At 46.1% G+C, this 23,454-nt stretch overlaps 3 non-coding genes across 3 annotated transcripts; 1 reads left to right on the top strand and 2 right to left on the bottom strand.

Moving 5' to 3' along the window:
• Positions 1-13,966: 13,966 nt before the first annotated feature.
• On the top strand, positions 13,967-14,048 carry trnas-uga (transfer RNA serine (anticodon UGA)). Its single transcript has one exon. It is a non-coding gene; the product is annotated as a tRNA-Ser (tRNA).
• Positions 14,049-19,352: 5,304 nt separating this feature from the next.
• Positions 19,353-19,426, bottom strand: trnai-aau (transfer RNA isoleucine (anticodon AAU)). The gene has a single exon. It is a non-coding gene; the product is annotated as a tRNA-Ile (tRNA).
• Positions 19,427-22,594: 3,168 nt separating this feature from the next.
• Positions 22,595-22,676, bottom strand: trnas-cga (transfer RNA serine (anticodon CGA)). Its single transcript has one exon. It is a non-coding gene; the product is annotated as a tRNA-Ser (tRNA).
• Between the last annotated feature and the right edge of the window lie 778 nt (positions 22,677-23,454).

The raw sequence follows: 23,454 nt of genomic DNA, 5'->3' as shown, positions 1-23,454 counted from the left end.
AGGTCGTGGTCCACATTGGTACCAACGACATAGGTAAAAAGAGGGCTGAGGTCCTGCAGCAAGAATTTAGGGAGCTAGGTGGAAGATTAAAGAGCAGGACCTCAAAGGTTGTAATCTCTGGATTACTCCCGATGCCACGTGCTAGTGAGTATAGGAATAGGAAGATAGAACAGATGAATGCGTGGCTAAAGGGATGGTGCAGGGGGGAGGGCTTTAGTTTCCTGGATCACTGGGCCTGCTTCTGGGGAAGGTGGGACTTGTACAAGTCGGACGGTCTACACCTGAACCAGAGGGGGACCAATATCCTTGCGGGGAGGTTTGCTAGCACTGCTGGGGGGTTTTAAACTAACTTGGCAGGGGGATGGGATACAGAGTGGAGCTATAGTAGGGGGTGATTTACAGCCAAATACAGAGGAAAAAACAAGTCAGCTGGGAAGGCAGAGAAAATATGTGAAGGCAAAAGGGAATATGGCAAGGCTGGAAGGCATTTAATTTAATGCAAGGAGTCTTGCAAATAAGGTGGATGAACTGAAGTTGTTGTTGAACACATGGGAGTACGATATTGTTGCGATCACGGAGACATGGTTGAGGGAGGGTCAGGACTGGCAGCTCAATATTCCGGCGTATAGAATCTTCAGGAGAGACAGAGGGGGGTGTAAAAGGGGAGGGGGTGTTGCAATATTAATTAAGGAGTCGATTACTGCTGTAAGGAGGGATGATATATTAGCGGGTTCCTCTAATGAGGCCATATGGGTAGAAATTAAAAACAAAAAGGGGGCAAGCCCCTTGCTGGGAGTGTACAAGAGGCCCCCAAACAGTCAGGGGGAGATAGAGGAACAGATATGTAGGCAAATCTCAGAGAAGTGCGAAAATAATAGGGTAATAATAGTGGGGGATTTCAACTTCCCCAATATTAATTGGGATAGTCAGAGTGTGAAAGGCTTAGAGGGTGCAGAATTCTTAAAGTGCATCCAGGAGAGCTTTTTGAGACAACATGTAGAAAGTCCTACAAGAGAGGGGGCGGTACTGGACCTAATTCTAAGGAATGTAGCCGGGCAAGTGGTGGAAGTGTCAGTAGGAGAGCATTTTGGCGACAGTGACCATAATTCGGTGAGATTTAAGGTGGTCATGGAAAAAGACAATGACGGCCCGGCAATAAGGGTTCTAAATTGGGGGATGGCCGATTTTAATATGATAAGGCAGGATCTGGCCAAAGTGGACTGGGAGCAGCTACTTATAGGAAAATCCACATCAAAGCAGTGGGAGGCTTTCAGAAGGGAAATAGAGAGAGTACAACGCCAACATGTTCCTGTAAACGTCAAGGGTGGGACCAACAAGCAAAGGGAACCTTGGATGACAAGGGAAATACAAAAATGCATTAGGAAAAAAAGGGGGGCTTTTGGCAGTTACAAAAGACTAAAGACGGAGGAAGCCCTAGAGGAGCATAAAAAGTGCAGGGGCATACTTAAAAAAGAAATTAGGAGGGCGAGGAGGGGCCATGAAATAACACTGGCGAGCAAAATAAAGGAAAATCCTAAGATGTTTTATAAGTATATTAAGGGCAAGAGGATAACCAGGGAAAGGGTGGGGCCCATTGGGGACCAAAGTGGCAATCTGTGTGTAGAGCCAGATGATGTAGGCGGGGTTTTAAATGAATTTTTTGCATCTGTGTTCACTATGGAGAAAGATGATGTAGACATAGAAATCGGGCAAGGGGACTGTGACATACTTGAACATATTAGCATCGGGAGGGAGGAGGTACTAGCGGTTTTAGCAGGCCAAAAAGTGGATAAATCCCCAGGCCGGGACGAGATGTATCCCAGGCTGTTGTGTGAGGCAAGGGAGGAGATTGCAGGGGCTCTGACACAAATTTTCAGAACCTCTCTGGCCACAGGGGATGTACCAAAGGACTGGAGAACAGCTAACGTAGTACCATTATTCAAGAAGGGTAGCAGGGATAAACCAGGGAATTACAGGCCAGTGAGCCTAACATCTGTGGTAGGGAAATTATTGGAAAAAATTCTGAGGGACAAAATTAGTCTCCACTTGGAGAGGCAAGGATTAATCGGGGATAGTCAGCATGGCTTTGTCAAGGGTAAATCATGTCTGACAAATCTGATTGAATTTTTCGAGGGGGTGACTAGGTGTGTGGATGAGGGAAATGCTGTGGATGTGGTTTACATGGACTTCAGTAAAGCTTTTGACAAAGCCCCGCATAGGAGACTGGTCAAGAAGGTAAGAGCCCATGGGATCCAGGGTACCTTGGCGCGTTGGGAAACAGGAGGCTGAGAGGTGACCTTTAAAATTATTTAAATTATGAAGAGGTTTGATATTTCAAATTAATGAACAGATCCGCTTCGCACAGGGTCCAAACCATCACGCCTAAATCATATTGAACTTCAAGACCAACGCCGCAACCAATCAGATATCGCAGCTGAAAATACTCCTCTTTGAAACAGGCCCAGATGCAGAATGATCATAGAATCATAGAATGGTTGCAGCACAGAAGGGGGCCATTCGGTCCATCAAGCCCGTGCTGGCTCTCTGCACGAGCACTTCAGCTAGTCCCACCCGCACACCTGCCCGTGCCCCGTAGCTCTGCAATTTTTGCTCATTCAGGTACTTATCCAAGTCCCTTTTGAAGGCCGTGATTGAATCTGCCTCTGCCACCATTTCCAGTTACTAACCAATCACTGCGTAAAAAAGTTTTTCCACGTGTCGCCTTTGGTTCTTCTGCAAATCACATTAAATCTGTGCCCTCCGGCTCTCGACCCTTCTGACATAAGAACATAAGAAATAGGAGCAGAACTAGGCCATTTGAACCTTCGAGCCATTATCTGCTCTGACTAGGCCGCTCATGATTTTGAAATGGCCCGGGACTGACATGATCTGTACAAACAGCACATCCCGTTTAAACAGACACGGAATGATCCGGGACTGACAGTACAACCCTTTTAAACAGACACAGAATTACCCGGGACTGACAGTACAACCCTTTTAAACAGACACGGAATGACCCGGGACTGACAGTACATCCCTTTTAAACAGACACAGAATGACCCGGGACTGACACCACATCCCTTTTAAACAGACACAGAATGATCCGGGACTGACAGTACATCCCTTTTAAACAGACACAGAATTACCCGGGACTGACAGTACATCCCTTTTAAACAGACACAGAATGATCCGGGACTGACAGCACATCCCTTTTAAAAAGACACAGAATGATCCGGGACTGACAGTACATCCCTTTTAAACAGACACAGAATGACCCGGGACTGACACCACATCCCTTTTAAACAGACACAGAATGATCCGGGACTGACAGTACATCCCTTTTAAACAGACACAGAATGACCCGGGACTGACATCACATCCCTTTTAAACAGACACAGAATGATCCGGGACTGACAGCACATCCCTTTTAAACAGACACAGAATAACACGGGACTGACAGCACATCCCTTTTAAACAGACATAGAGTGATCCGGAACTGACAGAACATCCCTTTTAAACAGACACAGAATGATCCGGGATTGACAGTTGATCCCTTTAAACAGACACAGAATGAATCACTTTCGTACTGGGACAAGTAAGTCGTTTGTATCATTCAGTCCAAAAAAGCTGATGGTTAGGAATTTCCTGAATTGATGAACCACAGGCAGCCTTCAGTTGTCTGTAAAGAAACAGACTTTCTACCATGCACCGTGCACATTCACCCACCGGGGCGCACAATCGCCTTTACTTACACTGCAGACCTGCTTACATGCACCGTGCCTGTTAACCCACCAGGTGGGGCACATTCGCCATCATTTTTAAAGTATACTGATATTAACAGCAATTTTTGTTAAACAAGTCTATCATTTTCCCCTAATACCCTGGTCTAGCAAAAGACTATCGAACTCAGTTATACAATCATTAAATGATCTAGCAATAACTGCCTTTTGTGGGAGGAGTTCCACACTTCGACCTTTCTGTGTATGAAGAAATGTTTCCTAATTTCTCTCTTGAACGGCCTGGTTCCTATTTTAAGGTTTGGTCCCCTTGACCTAGGCTCTTCCTCAACCCCCCGCACCCCACACCTGCCCACCCCGCCACCCCCCATCCCTCGCCCCAGTGCAAAACGTTTCCCTCTGTCTACTCTATCAATTACCTTCAATATCCTAAAAATCAGAATCTGCCCACATGGCAGACTGGTAAGACAGGTAAACGCCCAAAGGATCCAAGGAATGTGGCAAGTTCGAAGCAAAGGGTAGTGGTCGATGGGAGTTTGTGACTGGAAGGCTGTTCAGTGGGGTTTAGGAGGGCTCAGTACTCGGTCCCTTGCTTTTTGTGTTATATATCACTGATTTAGACTTCAATGTAGGATTAAGAAGTTTGCCGATGTTGTATAAACATTGTCCATGTCGTTGTTAGTGAGGAAGAAAGCTCCAGACTGCAGGACGTTATCAATGATTTGGTCAGGTGGGCAGAAAAGTGGCAAATGGAATTCAATTCGTGGAAGTGAGAGGTAATGCATTAGGAGAGGGCTAACAGGACAAAGGAATACACAATAAATGGTAGGATATTGAGAAGCGTAAAAGAACAGAGGGACATTGGAGAGCATGTCCACAGGTCCATGAAGGTAGCAGAACAGATAGAAAAGGTGGTTAAGAAGGCAATAGCAAAAGACTGCGGATGCTGGAATCTGAAATAAAAACAAAAAGAGCTGGCAATATTCAGCAGGTCATTATTTCAGATTGCCTGCTGAATATTTCCAGCATTTTCTGTTTTTATTTCAGATGAACTGCTGAATATTTCCAGCATTTTCTGTTTTTATTTCAGATGAGCTGCTGAATATGAGAATACCAAGGTCAAGGAAATAGAAACAAGAAACTGTGAAGGCAGCAAGAAGTAAAATAAAAAGGCTGAACTGATTTTTGGCTGCTAATATGGCTGGCGCCCACAATGTTACACCTTGCTGTTAGAAACAATGTAAGGCAGAGTGCAGAAGTTATACAGACAATAGGCGATCAGAAAACACATTACCGTGATTGCAAACGCATTACCATAATGTTTAGGTGGTCTGGAACCCATTACCAGGATATTTACTTAACTGTAAACCATTCAGTAAAATGTGACTTCTTTATTTCAAACTGCCAGGCCAGGAAATCAAATTAACTGTATACGTGCACAGCTCGGGATTGGTGCAGACTGTACGATGTGTTAATGTCTTCTCAAATGCAAGTATAATAATGTAACACACTGTAGGACAAACTGCTTGCTCTGTTGGATTCGCAGAATCTTGCAGGAGTCGGTGTCGATATATCAGAGTAAGACTCCGCGGATAATAAATCGTTTGAATTCTCCAGTTGTTCGACTCAGTGTTTACTGAACCAGACTGAGGGTAAAAGAATCCGTTCTAACATTTGGTGTCAGAAGTGGGATCTCAACGGGCAGTCACCGAGAGTTTGTGAACTAGGTGCTGAATCATCTCGGACGTGGAGGGAGGAAATGGGCCCCCGATGTGAGTAATTTTTGTACTGCCTCGGTTTTCCTCCGATTCCGCCAGTCCGACGATGAGTCAGCCAATCGCTAACTCCCGTGTGATGTCCCGCCGAGGTCCAGGTCAGTCTGGCGAATACTGGAAGGGATAGGTGATTAGGTCAGTGATCGGATATCACTGAGGGTCAGTGATCGGATATCACTGAGGGTCAGTGATCGGATATCACTGAGGGTCAGTGATTGGATATCACTGAGGGTCAGTATACGTACTGAGGGAATAACTAGGAACTGTGTAAACTTAGAAATAACACTTGTGTCAGGTAAAGAGTGTCGACCTTGTATCTCACTTGGCCCGCCTATGCTCTGAACAAGTTTAAAACGCGACTGTGTAAAGTTCACAAGGGGAGTAAGATGGGCAACTGTTTAGATACCACGACTGAATCGGGTAGCGCCTTACAGACCCTTTGTGAACAACATCCTGACAAAGCGAAGCAACTCAGACAGTTGTCGGGAGGATTGAATAAGAAATTAGGAAGTGATCAATGGCCACTAGGAGGAACTAAGAATCTAGATGCCGCTAAAAAGGCTCAAGAACTAATTTGGAAAAGTAACAGGGGTACCACAGCCAAAGAACTAATTGCCCTATGGAGACAGTACTGTCAGGAACTGAAAGAAACTTCCTTGTTAGCAAGCTGGCAGGATAATGCCTTAAAATTAGGAATAGCACTTACAGGGGGAGGGGTAGTCAAATCAGTAGAGGTATTGAAAAAGGAATGCGCTCATGAGAAACGCTCAAAACAGGAGTCTGAAAAGACCACGAGCGAGCCTGGAAAGACTGATAATAGTGGATTACGTAATCCAATGGTTGGCCTTGCCTTGACAGAGGGAGATGGTGATGATGATTTGGACGAATGGAATCACAGGGCTCAGGTTGTTCCCCACGCTCCCCCCCCGTACGTTAACATTTATCCCCCGGTGGCACCCGCACCAGCTGTACCAACCACCGCGCCGACACCTCAAGTATCTGCCAGTGCCGTTTCCACGCCGCCGTCAGTCATGGTTCAAGTAAATAATCCCCCGCCGGTCCAGATGGGAGACCAACAACCGGGTCCCCAGTATACCGACCCTGTTGCCTTTTACACCCGACTCAGGACTAAGAATAATCGGCCCCCGACGACACCCTCCCCACCCCAACCCAGTCCATCAAGGTCACGAAAACGGAGAAATCAAAGGCAGATGATTCAAAGTCAGAGACTAGAGAGTCAGAGCCAGAGTACCCTCAAGGCTTTAAGGTCCTTTTTAGAGTGCCGGGACCATAGTGACATTGACAGTGGAAAATCAGGAGACGACTTGTCATCCCTGGAATCAGGATCCGACACCGAGAGACCCGCCAGACATAAACCGACACCCCGGCAGTTGCCGGTGAGACAAATGCCTAACCCTGCCTTTAACGCAAATATTCCAGTGGCCGCCGATAACCCCCGAACCATAGGCATCTTCTACCCCTAGAAACCTAACGAGATAATGGCTATCTTAGCCGGGATGCCAGATAGGAAGAAATCCCCCACCTTGTTTGTAGAATTCCTCCGGACTACTATACTCGTCTATAATGCTGAATCAAGAGACTTATGGGCGTTAGTACAGCAGATCTTGAATCCTGCCGAACATGCAAGTTTAACCTAGGCTTTGAGGACCATGCCACATTAGAGGCTCAACACGCACAGAGTGCTGCTCGTGAACGCGCCATACTCACTGCTTTAACCACCACCCTGCAGAAACCCATTGATATATCCAAGGTGTTGGATACTAAACCACGAAAGGGTGAGGGAGCAGAGGAATTCCTAGAGAGATTCTCTGAGGTATATCGGAGTCAGTCAGGAGATGCTAATTACCGGAACGGAGCAAACTCGCCACAATACTGTGCTATCCTGATAAATTGTCTACCAACCTCAGTGTCTGAAGCAATTAAGACTAACAATATGGACTGCTCAGAGAATAGTCCCAGCCAGATGGCCAGGGCAGTGAAATATTATTGGAAAGAGTGTAAGAGTCAGGAGAGTCAGCCCCAGGTCAAGGTCAAGACTGAGTATGTGATAAAAAAAGGAAGAGCCAAAGCCCACCCAAGATGTGATAGGATATCAGACGGAGCCCCAGTACTGCGTCCCAGGGTGGGTTGATAGACAAGGGTACAGAGATACCAGCCATCCCAACGGACCAACCGTCCCTAATTATGGCCCACCCTACGCTCCCCCAAGACAAAATTTCGGCGATAGAGGAAGAGGAGGGAGGCAAGCAGGTTCAGATACCTGTTTTAATTGTGGCCAGCAAGGCCATTGGAGCAGGGAATGTCCCTCCCGAAGACAAGGAAGAGGGGGCCACATGCAAGGACAACGGGGAGGTTGACAGGGAAATCGGGGACGAGGAAGATATACAGACTTCTCCCAGAATAATCCGTTTCCCCAGTACTGACTAGCCAACCTCGTGGCGAACGGGTTCCAGTCAGACAAGGAGCACCGTTCTATCCCTGCTGATGGAAGGGAGCCGACATACGTTTCTGGTAGACACCGGAGCTGCTATATCATCTGTCTGATCAGAGCTCAATCTCCCTAAATCCGGGGAGACACAAAGCCTGTCCGGATTCCAAGGACAAGTGTGCCAGTACCCAATATCAGAACCAGCTGAAGTAGCATTTCAAAATGAGTCTGTGAAACACCAATTCGTGATCACAAATGGGCTGGATTGCAATCTCATGGCCAGAGACCTGTTATGTGCATTTCAATTAAGAAGCATTGTACTACTATCAACCCAGCATGTTTTCTCACAGAACCACCCCTCGAACAAACAGACCCAGGACATGATTGTCTATTTTTAATCACGGAAGATACCTCCGTCAGTGAGGATCTATCTGATGCCCCAATGCAGAGTCCTGACACAACCATGTATGTAGATGGAAGTGCGTCCGTCAGTCCCCTTGTGAAAAGACTTTCTGGATATGCAATCGCAGATCAGGACAGTAATACTTTGGAGTCTGCCGCCTTTGAGTTTCCGTATTCCGCCCAACAAGCAGAACTGTTCGCATTAATACGAGCTTGTATCTTAGGGAAGGACTTAAAGGTTAACGTTTATACAGACTCGAGATATGCCTTCGGAGTGGTTCATGATTTCGGACAATTATGGAAAAACAGAGGGTTCCTAACCTCTGCAGGAACACAGATATCCCATCAGAAATTAGTATCTGATTTGCTGCAAGCCCTCATGCTACCAAAACAGATCTCCATGATAAAGTGCTCCGCACACACAGCAGGACAGACCCCTGTAGATATAGGGAATAGATGTGCAGACCAGGAAGCTAGGGAAGCGTCCCAGGAACAACGAGTGGTTGTGCCTAGAATGATGAGCCAGACTAAAAGCTCAAATAAAAGCAAGTCTCCCTCGGAAAAGCCAATGCCAACCATCCAAGACATCATTAAGTTACAGGAGGACGCTCCTGACCGTGATAAGGGACTGTGGAAACAGCTCGGTTGTTCATATGATTGTGTGTCTAAATTATGGGTCACCCCTGCCGAGCAAAACTTGTATGTCAGATGAGCTAGCATTATGGGTTATTGAATGTATACACTTTGCAACTCATTGTGGTACCAGAGCAACTAGTGACACGTTATTAGCTACATGGTGGCATCCTAGATTACAAGCTCTGGCTCAAGGTATTAGCAGTCGCTGCCTCATTTGTCAGCAGCATAACCCGGGAAAAGGCATACCTTGTGAAATGGGTAAGACGCCGTTACCCACGGGTCCCATTGAGACCCTCCAGATGGACTATATTGAGTTAGAAAGGTGTCAGTGTTATAAATATGTACTGGTTATTGTTGATGTATTTAGTAAGTGGATTGGGGCCTACCCGACTACGGATAACAAAGCCTCCACTGTTGTAAAAGTTTTAATGAGAGAAATTATTCCAAGGTACGGAATTCCAAACCGATTAAGTTCAGACAACGGCCCTCACTTTGTGGGTCTGGTAAACAAGGAGTTCTGCACTCAAATGGGCATCCAACAGCAGCTACATTGTGCCTACAGGCCACAGGCCGCCGGACTGGTCGAGCGGGCTAATCAGACCTTGAAAAGTAAACTTGCCAAATTACAGGCCGAGACGGGAACTACATGGCTCAAATTACTCCCCGTGGCCTTGTTCCAAATACGTACTATCCAGGCTGGTGCCACCCCAACTGCTGCCAAAGTAGAGGGAAAGAGTGCTTGGGTCCACCTCTACCACTGTAAAATTGTCAGTAATGCTATGCCTAAAACTTAAAGAATGCTAAGCTCTCTTGCTTCCAATAAATCTCTCCCTAAACAGACGTGCCGCGCCGACCAGCCATGCAGACGTCGCTGTGGGTCCTCTCTATCAGTGCCCTGATCACCCTTGGAATAACTCAACGGCCCAGAAGGTGGACATGCCGGCGGAACCAACCCAAGCGGGTACACCACCTATGCCACGGAGACGTGCTTCGGTGCAATGATGATAGCCCAGGCGGGTTCGGGAAATGGAACGTGATCAACTGGGGCACCTGCATTGGGCTTATTAGACAGCCCCACCGCTCGCTAATGCTGAGATACATACACAGAGGAACATTGCCATGCCGTTGGACCAAGTGTAAATTTGATTACGTCTGTTGACGCCAGGTGACCAAGTCTGTTACTGCAGGACCATGCAACAGAACTACCGATACCAAAGGACAAAGCTGTTATCCAAAGTCCAACCAGGAAAAGAAAAGAAATGGTCTGCCCCCTATGAGCAGCTTCGACTATTCGAGGGTAGAAGGTATCCTCACAAAGAGACGTAAACGAGATCTCCAACACACTTTCCCTGAAGAAACCCCGACGGGCAACCTATTCCTCCAGAATCACGCAGCCCTATACTCACCAGAGTCAATTGTTTGTTATCCGCCCCTGATATCTGTTGAGGGGGTGTTTACCCCAACCCCGGTTATTGTTCCCCCGGACTTTCTTTTACATGCTCACCTTCTCCCTCCCACAAACAATATAACAATACCCTATACCTTAACCCCGCCCGCCAATTGCCTGAAACCAAGCAGGAACCCTGGTGGCTATGAGAATTGTTGGAATGGGACGGGCTATGGCTGTAGGTCAGTATGGGTTAAGCAGAACTACACCTGCTTGGTGACACGCTGCCTCCACCATCAGTGTACAATAGGACCAGACACCGGTAGCTGCACATGTGAGCAATCTGTATGTGTGTCAATAACCGAAGGAGTACAAGTTTTATGTGGAGAAGGGGATGGGACAACTCTGAAGGTAGGGGGGGAAACCTTTATGCTAGTAAAAATAGCTAATACCCAGCCTACTGATACTCGTGAGATCCAAGGTTTTGACTATTTCCTTCCCCCGAGCCATTTAAGCACAAGGCAGAAACACGTATCCGTGATATATACCAAACCAGGCTACTTTTTCTTGAGCCAAGGAAAAGCCACTAATTTCATGGTAGTAGATACCGCCCCCAGACGGTAGCCATCGCTACCTTAACCCCTACCACAGTACCCTGCCCCTCCCAAAGGACATCCCACCGAAAAATAGCAGTCAGGGCAGCCTCGAAAGAGTTTTGCTCCAAGTGGAAAAATCCTGAATCCCTAGGAGGACACAGAACCTCTATAGGATATGGATTTGCTGGCCTGTTCTCTATAGGCTATATTGGAGCCTATCTGGCCGCCAATAACCGGAACAACCTTATCTGTGGCCTCACCATCCTGGGTAATGCTACCATGGGGGCCCTCGACGCAGTCACTAAAGAATTGTCGGAACTCAGGTTATTCACTATGCAAAACAGATATGCCCTAGACTACCTGCTGGCCCGAGAAGGTGGTGTCTGTGCAATAGTAAAAGGTAAATGCCTTATGGGAGTCCGAGACCAGACAAAGAACATCACCCGCTTTATCACTAAGATAAGGGAACAAATGGATAATATGAAGGAAGCAAGTAACTGGGGAGATTGGGGATTTGGAGGATGGTATGACTGGTTGATAAATATGGCTATGTACCTAGTAGTTGCAATCGCCTGTATTTTTATTGGACTAGCAATCATGAAATGTGTGCTAGGAAGAATGCAGCTAGCTTTGGAAAAAATAGGTAGCCCGAAGATGTTAATGGTAAGACTGATCAATGAATGTGAAATGAAGGAAGTAAAGTATGATGACAATGAAGAATTTGATCGACTAAATAAGATAGATGTAACCGAATAACGGTTGGTTATCATAGAATGATAAAAGGAGGGATTGAGAATACCAAGGTCAAAGAAATAGAAACAAGAAACTGTGAAGGCAGCAAGAAGTAAAATAAAAAGGCTAAACTGATCTTTGGCTGCTCATATGGCTGGCGCCCACAATGTTACACCTTGCTGTCAGAAACACTGTAAAGCAGAGTGCAGAAGTTATACAGACAATAGGCGATCAGAAAACACATTACCGTGATTGCAAACGCATTACCATAATGTTTAGGTGATCGGGAACCCATTACCAGGATATTTACTTAACTGTAACCCATGCAGTAAAATGTGACTTCTTTATTTCAAACTGCCAGGCCAGGAAATCAAATTAACTGTATACGTGCACAGCTCGGGATTGGTGCAGACTGTACGATGTGTAAATGTCTTCTCAAATGCAAGTATAATAATGTAACACACTGTAGGACAAACTGCTTGCTCTGTTGGATTCGCAGACTCTTGCAGGAGTCAGTGTCGATATATCAGAGTAAGACTCCGTGGATAATAAATCGTTTGAATTCTCCAGTTGTTCGACTCAGTGTTTACTGAACCAGACTGAGGGTAAAAGAATCCGTTCTAACAAATATTTCCAGCAGTTTCTGTTTTTATTATTGGTTAAAAAGTCCTAGGGAATATTTTCCTTTATTAGGCGGCAGGTGGTTAAGAAGGCAAATGGTATCTTGGCCTTCATAGCGAGAGGGTTTGAGCAGAGGAACAGGGATGTCTTGCTGCAGTTGTACAGGGCCTTGGTGAGACCACATCTTGAGTATTGTGTGCAGTTTTGGTCGCCTTATCTGAGGAAGGACATTCTTGCCATGGAAGGAGTTCTGCAAAGATTCACCAGGCAGATAGCTGGGATGGCAGGAATGATGTATGAGGGGAGATTGTGTCGATCGGGCTTATACTCACTGGGGTTTAGAAGAATGAGAGGGGATCTAATTGAAACGTATAAAATTCTGACAGGACTGGACTGACTAGATGCAGGAACGATGTTCCCGATGGTCGGTGAATCCAGAACCAGGTGTCACAGACTAAGGATAAGGGATAAGCCATTTAGGACAGAGATGAGGAGGAATTTCTTCATCCAGCGAGTGCTGAACCTGTGGAATTCTCCACCACAGAAGGCAGCAGAGGCCAATACATTAAATATATTCAAGAAGGAGTTGGATATATTTCTTAAGGCTAAAGGGATCAACGGTTATGGGGAGAAAGCAGGGACCGGGTACTGTATTTGGATGATCAGCCATGATCTCATTGAATGGTGGAGCAGGCTCGAGGGGCCGAACGGCCTACTCCTGCTCCTATCTTCTATGTTTCTATGTTTGTATTAGCCAAGGCATAGAATTCAAGAACAGTCTGGTTATGTTTGAACAGTATAAAACACTTGTTAGGCCACAGCTAGAGTACTGCAGACAGCTTTGGTCACCACAGTACAGGAAATATGTTATTGCACTAGAGAGGGTACCGAGGAGATTTACTAGGATGTTGCCAGGACTGGAAAGTTTTAGCTGTAAGTAAAGATTGGATAGGGTTGGGTTGTTATCTTTGGAGCAGAGGAGGTGGAGTGGAGACATAATTGAGGTGCATAAAATTCTGAGGGGCCAAGATACAGTGGATAGGAAGGACCTATTTCCCTTAGCAGAAATGTCAATGATCAGGGGCGTAGATTTAAAGTAACTGGTAAAATGATTAAAGAGGAGTTGACAAGAACCATTTTCACACAGAGAGTGGAGTGGATCTGGAAGTCACTACCGATCACATTAATAGAAAGCACTATGGACATGTACTTGAAGTGCTGTAAGCTACAGGGCTACGGACCCAGAGCTGGAAAGTGGGATTAGGCAAAATATCTCTTTTTCGTCCGGCAAAGACACGATGGGCCAAATGGCCTCCTTCTCTGGCGTAAATTTCTGTATTTCTATGATCACTGCCCTTAATCTTCAATATTCCAGGGAATACAAGCCTAGATTATGTGATCTCTGCTCATAGCCTAACCCTTGGAGCCCTGGTAACACACTCGTGAATCTGCACCGCACATCCTCCAAGGTCAATATATCCTTTCTAAGGTGCAGTGCGCAGAACTGTACACAGTGACCTAACCAGGCCTCTGTGCAGCTGTCACACAACTTTCTTCCATTAAAATTGTGCAGGGCAGTTGTCTAATAGTTTGCATAGGTCATTTCACTGTTGAAAAGTTACATTTGCACAGCTGCGATGGCCGAGTGGTTAAGGCGTTGGACTTGAAATCCAATGGGGTTTCCCCACGCAGGTTCGAACCCTGCTCGCAGCGATTCTACTGCAAATTCTTCATTTTATTTCATCGGTTCCCTGTGGAGATCACTGGCCCGAAACTGATTAGAATTCCCTCCACTGCACGTTATGACACTGATTAACCCAAAGCTGTTGTTCCAATTGGAAACACTAATTTGTCATCAATTAGAAATTGTGGATTTGTTTGAAACTATTTGCAAAGATCAGTGAGAAATTTACACATAAGACAGCACGTAAAAATTCCATTTAATAAAGAACCCTGCAATGTTTGGAAGGAAAAGAGTGGAAACGCGGTTTGGTTTTCTAAAGTTGAACCCGAATTAAAAAGTGTGTAAAACGACCGCAGCAGGACTCAAACCTGCAATCTTCTGATAGCATCAGAATTTACACCGAAGTCAGACGCCTTATCCATTAGGCCACGCGGCCACACAAAAGTAGACTCAACAAATCCTAATAATGAGCGATTAAACTCCGTTACTGTGTTCATTTCATTGACAACAGAGAATACTGGAAACACTCAGCAGGTCAGGCAGCATCGAGTGAGGGAGAAACAGAGTTAACCTATCAGGTCGAACCCTTCATCAGAACTGGAAAAGGTTAGGGAAGAGGGATTTTTAAGCAGGGGTGGGTGGAGGTGAGGTAAGAACAAAGGAAATGTCTGTGATAGAATGGATGGCAGGAGAGATTGACTTACAAAAGGGATGATGGTGCAAGGCAAAAGGAGAGGTAATAGGACAAGTTAACGAACAAAAGATGGCTCAAGATGAGGTGTGAATGATTATGGCAGAAACATTAACAACTGTCATGTGAGGAAAAATGAGAACAAATTAGAAAAATTAAAGAAATACAGGGGCCAATTTATAGTCTGAAATTGTTGAACTCAATGTTAAGTCCAGAAGGCTGTAAAGTGCCTAATAGAAAGATGAGGTGCTGTTCCTCGAGCTTACGTAGAGCTTCATTGGAACAGTGCAACAGGCCAAGGAAGGAGAGATCAGAGAGGGAGTGGAGCAGATAATTATAGTGACAGGCGACCGGAAGCTCGGGGTCACACTTGCCGACTGTTCTGCAAAGCGGTCACCCAATCTGCATTTGGTGTCACAATGTAGATTCAGCGAATACAGTAACTAAATTGTAAGAAGTACAGGTAATCGCTGATTCACCTGGAAGGAGTGTTTGGTGCCCTGGGCGATGGGAAGGAAGGCGTTAAAAGGGCAGGTGTTGCATCTCCAGCACTTGCATGGGATGGTGCCTGGCGAAGGAGAAGGGGTGTTGGGGTGATAGAGGAGTGGACCAGGCTGTCATGGAGAGAGCGGTCCCTTCGAAATGCTGAAAGGGAGGAGGGGAAGATGTGTTTGGTGGTGGGATCATGCTGGAGGTGGTGGAAATGGCGCAGAATGATTCGTTGAATGTGGAGGCGGGTGGGGTGAAAGGTGAGGTCAAGGGGGTAACCCTATTATGTTTCTGGGAGTGAGCGGAAGGGGTGAGAGCAGTCGTGCAGGAAATGGAACAGAATCGGTCGCGTGTCATGTCAACCATTGTAGAGGGGGATCCTCAGTTGAGGAAAATGGAAGACATACCGGAAGCACTGGTATGGAAGGTGGCCTCATCAGAACAGATGCAACAGAGACAGATAAACTGGGCGAATGGAATAGAATGGAATGGATAAATCCCCAGGGACTGATAATCTACATCCTAGTGTACTTAAGGAAGTGACCCTAGAAATAGTAGATGCATTGCTGGTCATCTTCCAAAATTCGATAGACTCTGGAACAGTTCCCATGGATTGGAGGGTAGCTAATGTTACCACACTATTCAAAAAAGGTGGTAGAGAGAAAACGGGGAATTATAGACCGGTAAGCCTGACATCGGTAGTGGGGGAAATGCTATGTGGATGTGGTGTATTTGGACATTCAGAAGGCTTTTGAGAAGGTCCCACACAAGAGATTAGCGTGTAAAGTTAAGGCACATGGGATTGGGGGCAAGGTACTGACTTGGATAGATAACTGGTTGGCAGACAGGAAGCAAAGAGTTGGAATAAACGTGTCTTTTTCCGAGTGGCAGGCAGTGACTAGTGGGGTACCGCAGGGATTGGTGCTAGGACCCCAGTTATTCACAATATATATTAATGATCTAGACGAGGGAACTAGATGTAATATCTCCAAGTTTACAGATGAAACAAAGTTGGGTGGGCATGTGTGCTGTGAGGAGGATGCCGAGAAACTCCAGTATGATTTGGACAGGTTGGGTGATTGGGAAGAAGCATGTCCAATGCAGTATAATGTGGATAAATGCGAGGTTGTCCACTTTGGTGGCAAAAACAGGAAGGCAGATTATTATCTGAACGTCAATAGATTGGGAGAAGGGGAAGTGCAACTAGACCTGGGTGTCCTTGTGCACTAGTCGCTGAAGGTAAGCATGCAGGTGCAGCAGGCGGTCAAGAAGGCAAATGGTATGTTGGCCTTCGTAGCGAGAGGGTTCGAGTACAGGAGCAAGGATGTCTTGCTGCAGTTGTACAGGGCCTTGGTGAGACCACATCTTGAGCATTGTGTGCAGTTTTGGTCACCTTATCTGAGGAAGGATGTTCTTGCCATGGAGTGAGAGCAGTGGAGATTCACCAGACTGATACCTGATATGGCAGGAATGACATATGAGGAGAGATTGGGTCTTATACTCGCTGGAGTTTAGAAGAATGAGAGGTGATCTCATTGATATTATAAAATACTAACAGGACAAGACAGACTAGATGCAATAAGAATGTTCCCGATGGCCGGGGATTCCAGAACCAGGGGTCACAGCCTAAGGATAATGGGTAAGCCATTTAGGACAGAGATGAGGAGGAATTACTTCATCCAGAGAGTGGTGAACCTGTGGAATTCTCTACCACAGAAGTCAGTGGAGGCAAATTCATTAAATATATTCAAGAAGGAGTTAGATATATTTTTTAAGGCTAAAGGGATCAAGGGATATGGGGAGAAGGCAGGGACAGGGTACTGAATTTGAATGATCAGCCATGATCTCATTGAATGGTGGAGCAGGCTCGAGGGGCTGAATGGCCTACTCCTGCTCCTACCTTCTATGTCTCTATGTCTCTATGTTTCTATGAGCCCTTACAGCAAGTGTGGTGGGAGGAAGTGTGTTCGAGGTAGCTGTGGGAGTCAGTGGGCTTATAGTGGATGTTGGTCGATAGCCTATCCCCAGAAATGGAGACAGAGAAGTCGAGGAAGGGAAGGGAAGATTCGGAGATGGACCATGTGAAGGTGAGGGAAGGGTGGAAATTGGAGGCAAAGTGAAAGAAATTATCTCGTTCAGGGCGAGAGCAGGAAACAGCACCAATACAATCATCGATGTACCGGTAAAAGAGGTGAGGAAGGGGACCTGAGTAGGACTTGAACAAAGAATGTTCCACATATCCCACAAAAAGGCAGGCATAGCTAGGGCCCATGCAGGTACCTATAGCAACACCTTTAATTTGGAGGAAGTGAGTGGAATCAAAGGAGAAGTTGTACAATGTGAGAACAAGTGCAGCCAGGCGGACAAAGCGGTGGTGGATGGGGACTGGTGGGGCCTCTGTTCAAGGAAGAAGTGGAGCCGCTTAAGGCTGTCCTGGTGGTGGATGGAGGTGTAGAGGGAATGGACATCCAGAGTGGAAAGGAGACGTTTGGGGCCAGGAAACTGGAAACTGTTAAAGTACGGAGGGTGTTGGAAGAATCGTGCATGTAGGTGGGAAGGGACTGGACAAGTCGAGAAAAAATAGAGTGAAGATAGGAAGAAATCAGTTCTGTGGAGCAAGAACAGGCTGCAACAATTGGTCAACCAGGGCAGTCCTGTTTGTGGATCTTGGGAAGGATGTGGAAGTGGGCAGTGCAGTGTTGAGGAACTGAGAGGTTGGCGGCCATGGGGGGAAGATCTCCAGAGGAGATGAGGTCAGTGACAGTCTTGGAAACAATTGCTTGATGTTCAGTAGTGGGGTCATGGTCCAGGGGGAGGTAGGAGGAGCTGTCAGAGAGTTGCCGTTCAGCCTCCGGATGGTAGAGGACGGTTCTCCAAACAACAACAGCACCACCTTTGTCAGCAGGTTTAATGACAATGTTAGGGTTGTATCGGAGAGAACGGAGTGCTGCAAGATCAGAGGGAGTTAGGTTGGAGTGGGTGAGGGGAGCAGGGAACTGGAGATCGCCGATGTCATTTCAGTCCCATTCTATGCACTCCAAACCAACAGAGAGAGTAGACAATGGTAATGCAGTAGATGTAATTTATCTGGATTTTCAGAAGGCCTTCGATAATGGACCCCATAATAGACTGATGAACAAGGGCAGAGAATTCAGAGTCAGGCGAGAAGTAGTGGAATGGATTGCTGGCTGGCTTAAGGAGAGAAGGCAGATAGTCCGACTACCGGGTAGCTTATTCACAGTGGCAGAAGGTGGGTAGTGGTGTTCCACAAGTATCAGAGCTGGAGCCACTGCTGTTCGCAATTTATATTGACGATTTAGACTTAGTGATCAGAAACACAATTTAAAAATTTGCAGATGACACCAAATTGGGGGGAATAGTCAATACTGGGGAGGACTGCAACAAGTTACAGGAGGACATTAATAAAGTTGCAGAATGGGCATAGCATTGGCAAATGAATTTGAACACAAATAATTGTGACGTATTTCATTATGCTAGGAAGAATAGGGAGGTCAGTTTAAAAGATCTTTAAAATTATGAAAGGTTTTGATAGAGTGGATACAGAGAGAATGATTCCCCTTGTGGGGAAGAGCATAACTAGAGGCCATCAATATAAGATAGTCAGCAAGAAATCCAATCGGGAATTCAGCAGAAACATCTTTACCCAGAGAGTGGTGAGAATGTGGAACTCGCTACCACAGGGAGTGGTTGAAGCGAATAGTTTAGATGCATTTAAGGGGAGGCTAGGTAAGCAAATGAGGGAGAAGTGAATAGAGGGTTATGCTGATAGATTTAGATGAGGAAAGTCGGGAGGAGGCTCGAGTGAAGCATAAACGGCAGCATGGACTGGTTGGACCGAACGGTCTGTTTCTGGCGGTATGTTAATAATGAGTGATTAAACCCCGGGATTGTATTTATTTCAGTTCTATTCTTTGCACTCCAAACCAATCAGCAGCTGTGAACCGTTCACTGATTGAAATACGAGAAGTCCCGATGGATCTGGAATTGTTCATTTAATGTTGGAAACCTCCGCAGGTCATAACTCAGGATTTCCAGCTTTGCTTCAAAGTATTGCAGGTCCCGTGTGAGTTTCCATCCAAACTTTTCAACAAATAACAAAATCAAGAAACTACCCTCTCTACCAAAAATCAAATGGCCCGTACGGGGATCGAACCCGCGACCTTGGCGTTATTAGCACCATGCTCTAACCAACTGAGCTAACCGGCCATTGGGTTTGGTTCATGTGTATAAGCTTATATTTTCGAGACTCTAGCTGACGATTTCCTGCATTAATCTTTCAGCATACACCTGCAGTTGTCAATCACACACTATCCTATCGGCAAATACTGTACATATGGCACTGTGTGTCACACATGACAACAGCCAACACAAGTGCCAGGCAATGGCCAGCTCCAACAAGCGAAAGTCTAACCACCGCCCCTTCACATTCAACAGCAAGACCATCACCGAATCCGCCACCACCATTACCAACAACAACTTGCATTTATATAGCACCATTAACGTAGTAAAACGTCCCAAGGCGCTGCACAGGAGTATTTTCAGACAAAACATTTGACACCAATCCACATAAGGAGAAATTCGGGCAGGTGACCAAAAGCTTGGTCAAAGAGATAGGTTATAAGGAGCGTCTTAAAGGAGGAAAGAGAGGTGGACAGGTTTAGTCAGGGAATTCCAAAGCTTAGGGCAACAGGAAGGTTGAGCGATTATAATCAGGGATGCTCAAGAGGGCAGAATTAGAGGAGCGCAGATATCTCAGGGGGTTGTGGGGCTGAAGGACATTACAGAGATAGGGAGGGGCGAGGCCGTGGAGGGAACAGAAAAGCAAAATATTATTAAAATGGAGAGAGACTACAGAATGCTGCGGTTAAGAGGGATCTGGGTGTCCTCGTACATGAAACACAAAAAGTTCGCATGCAGTAATTTAGTAGACAAATGGAATGTTGGCCTTTATTGCAAGGGGCATGGAGTATAAAAGTAGGGAAGTCTTGCTACAACTGTACAGGTGAGGCCACGCCTAGAGTACTGCATACATTTTTGTTCTCCTTATTTAAGGAGGGATATACTTGCATTGGAGACAGTTCAGAGAAGGTTCTCTAGGTTGATTCCTGGGATGAAGGGATTGTCTTAGAGGAAAGGTTGAGCAGGTTGGGCCTATACTCATTGGGGGTGAGAAGAATGAGAGGTGATCATATTGAAACATATCAGATTCTGAGGGGTCTTGACAGGGTAGATGCTGAGAGGTTGTTTTCCCTCATGGGGGAATCTAGAATCAGGTGGCATAGTTTCAGAATAAGGGTTTGTCCATTTAAGACGCAGATGAGGAGGAATTTCTTCTCTCAGAGGGTTGTGAATCTCTGGAATTATCTACCCCAGAGAGCTGTGGAGCCTGAATCATTGATTATATTCAAGGCTGAGATAGACAGATTGTTGAACTATCGGAGAGTCAAGGGTTATGGGAGAACAGGCAGAAAAGTGGAGTTAAGGCCAAGATCAGATCAGCCATGACCTTATTGAATGGTGGAGCAGGTGCGAGGGGCTGAATGGCCTACTGCTGCTCCTATTTCTTATGTTCTTATGTTCTTATAAGGGCAGCCAGTGCATGGGAACACCATCACCTCCAAGTTCCCCTCCAAGTTACACACCTTCCAGAAGTGAAATTATATCACCTAACTTCATCGTCACTAGGTCAAAATCCTGGAAATCCCTCCCTAACAGTACTATTGGAGTACCTTCACCACATTTACTGCAGCGGGCCAAGAGGGCTTCTCACTACCACCTTCTCAAGGGCAATTAGGGATGGGCAATTAATGCTGGTCTTGCCAGCGATGCACAAGTCCTAGGAACAAATTAAATTAAATTAAAATCGTCACGACTGGATGTGGCAGGATTGCAGAGCTTTGATCTGATCCGTTGGTTGTTGGATCGCTTAGCTCTGTCTACACATGCTGTTTCCATAGCTTAGCATGTGTGTAGTCCTGAGTTGTAGCTTCATGAGGTTGGCAGCTCATTTTCAGTACGCCTGGTGCTGCTCCTGAAATGCTCTTCTACACTCCTCATTGAACCAGGGCTGGTCCCCTGTCTTGATGCTAATGGTAGTGTGAGGGATATGCCGGTCCATAAGGTTACAGATTGTGGTGGAATACAATTCCAAAACTGAGGCCCCCTCTGCCCTCTCGGGTGGACATAAACGATCCCATGGCACTATTGGAAGAAGAGCAGGGGGTGGTGAGGTTTACCCCGGTGTCCTGTAGCCAATATTTATCCTCAAATCAACATCACTAAAACAGGTGATCCTCGATTATCACATTGTGGGAGCTTGCTGTGCACAAATTGGCTGCTGCTGTTTTTCCTACATTACAACAGTGACTACAACTACAACTACATTGCCTGTAAAGCGCTTTGAGACGTCCTCAGGTGAAAGGCGCTGTAGAAATCAGAGTCTTTCTTTTACAGCCTTCGAAGTCACAGAATCACAGAAACCCCACAGTGCAGATAGAGGCCATTTCGGCCCATCGAGCCTGCACCGACACATATCCCACCCGATCCCCGTAACCCCTGCACCAACACATATCCCACCCTATCCCCGTAACCCCACGTATTTAATCCACCTAACACTAAGGTTTAATTTATCATAGCCAATCAACCTAACCCGCACATCTTTGGACTGTGGGAGGAAACCGGAGCACTGACAACTGACAAAAACCAAAAATCAACATAAATTGAATTTAACAGCAAAAGGAGTTAAAGCAGCCCGGTTAGCTCAGTAGGTTAGAGCGTGGTGCTAATAACGCCAAGGTCGCGGGTTCGATCCCTCTACGGGCCATTTACTTTTTGATGCTGTGGGTAGTTTCTTAATTTTGCTATTTGCTGAAAAGATTGGAGCTGTCATACTTTGAAGCAAAGCTACAAAACCTTAGTTCTGCCGAGAACTCAAGGAACTGGAAGGTTGACCTTGTGTCTATCTGTCCACAGATGGCGCTGATGGATAAGGCGTCAGACTTCGGTATTAATTTTGAGGTTATCAGAATATTGCAGGTTCGAGTCCTGCCACGGTCTTTTTACACACTTTTTAATTCGTGTTCAGTTTTATAAAACCAAACCGTGTTCCCACTTAGTAGCTGAAGGTGATTCCCTACCAAACACTGCAGGGCTCTTTATTAATTAGTATTTTTGATGCTGCTTTGTGTGTGTATTGCTCACTAGTTCCCAACAAATCCACAATATCTAATTGATGCCGATAAATTATTAGTGTTTCAATTGGAACTTTGGGTTAATCAGTGTAATAAAGTGCAGTGGAGGGAATTCTGATCAATTTCGGGGCCAGTGATCGCCACAGGGAGCCGATGAAATAAAATAAAGAAATTGCATCAAAGTCGCTGCGAGCAGGGTTCGAACCTGCGCGAGGAAACCCCATTGGATTTCGAGTCCAACGCCTTAACCACTCGGCCATCGCAGCTGCACGTTAACAGTGAGAAAATGCTTCCTACTGTGAGTGAGTCAGGAACTAGCTCAGAGAAGACAGGTCATAAATACTCACCGATAAATCCAGCAGGGAATTCAGGATTAACATCTTTGGCCAAAGAGCGCTGAGAATGGAGTAGTTGAGGCGAATACTACAGATGCATTTAAGAGGAAGGGAGAAAGGAATAGAAGGATATGCTGATAGGATTTTTTAAATTCGTTTATTGGATGTGGGTGCTCTGGCAAGGCCAGCATTAAATGCCCATCCCTAATTGCCCCTTGAGAAGGTGGTGGTGAGCCGCCTTCTTGAACCGCTGCAGTCCGTGTGGTGAAGGTGCTCCCACAGTGCTGTTAGGGAGGGAGTTCCAGGATTTTGACCCAGCGACGATGAAGGATCGGCAATATACTTCTAAGTCAGAATGGTGTGTGACTTGGAGGGGAACTTGGAGGTGGGGGTGTTCCCATGCGCCTGCTGCGCTTGTCCTTCTAGGTGGAAGAGGTTGCGTGTTTGGCAGGTGCTGCTGAAGAAGCCTTGGTGAGTTGCTGCAGTGCATCTTGTAGATAGTACGCACTGCAGCCACGGTGCGCCGGTGGTGGAGGGAGTGAATGGTTAAGGTGGTGGATGGGGTGCCAATCAAGCAGGCTGCATTGTCCTAGATGGTGTCGAACTTCTTGAGTGTTGTTGGAGCTGCACTCATCCAGGCAAGTGGAGAGTATTCCATCACACTCCTTACTTGTGCCTTGTAGATGGTAGAAAGGCTTTGGGGAGTCAG

This window comes from Somniosus microcephalus, unplaced genomic scaffold (genome assembly GCF_052327205.1).
Source record: "Somniosus microcephalus isolate GS21.2 unplaced genomic scaffold, FLI_Smic_1.0 unresolved_chr8, whole genome shotgun sequence".
Classification (NCBI taxonomy): Eukaryota; Metazoa; Chordata; class Chondrichthyes; order Squaliformes; family Somniosidae; genus Somniosus; species Somniosus microcephalus.
The sequence above is the reverse complement of the archived record's forward strand: the minus strand, read 5'-3'. Positions and strand labels throughout refer to the sequence as shown.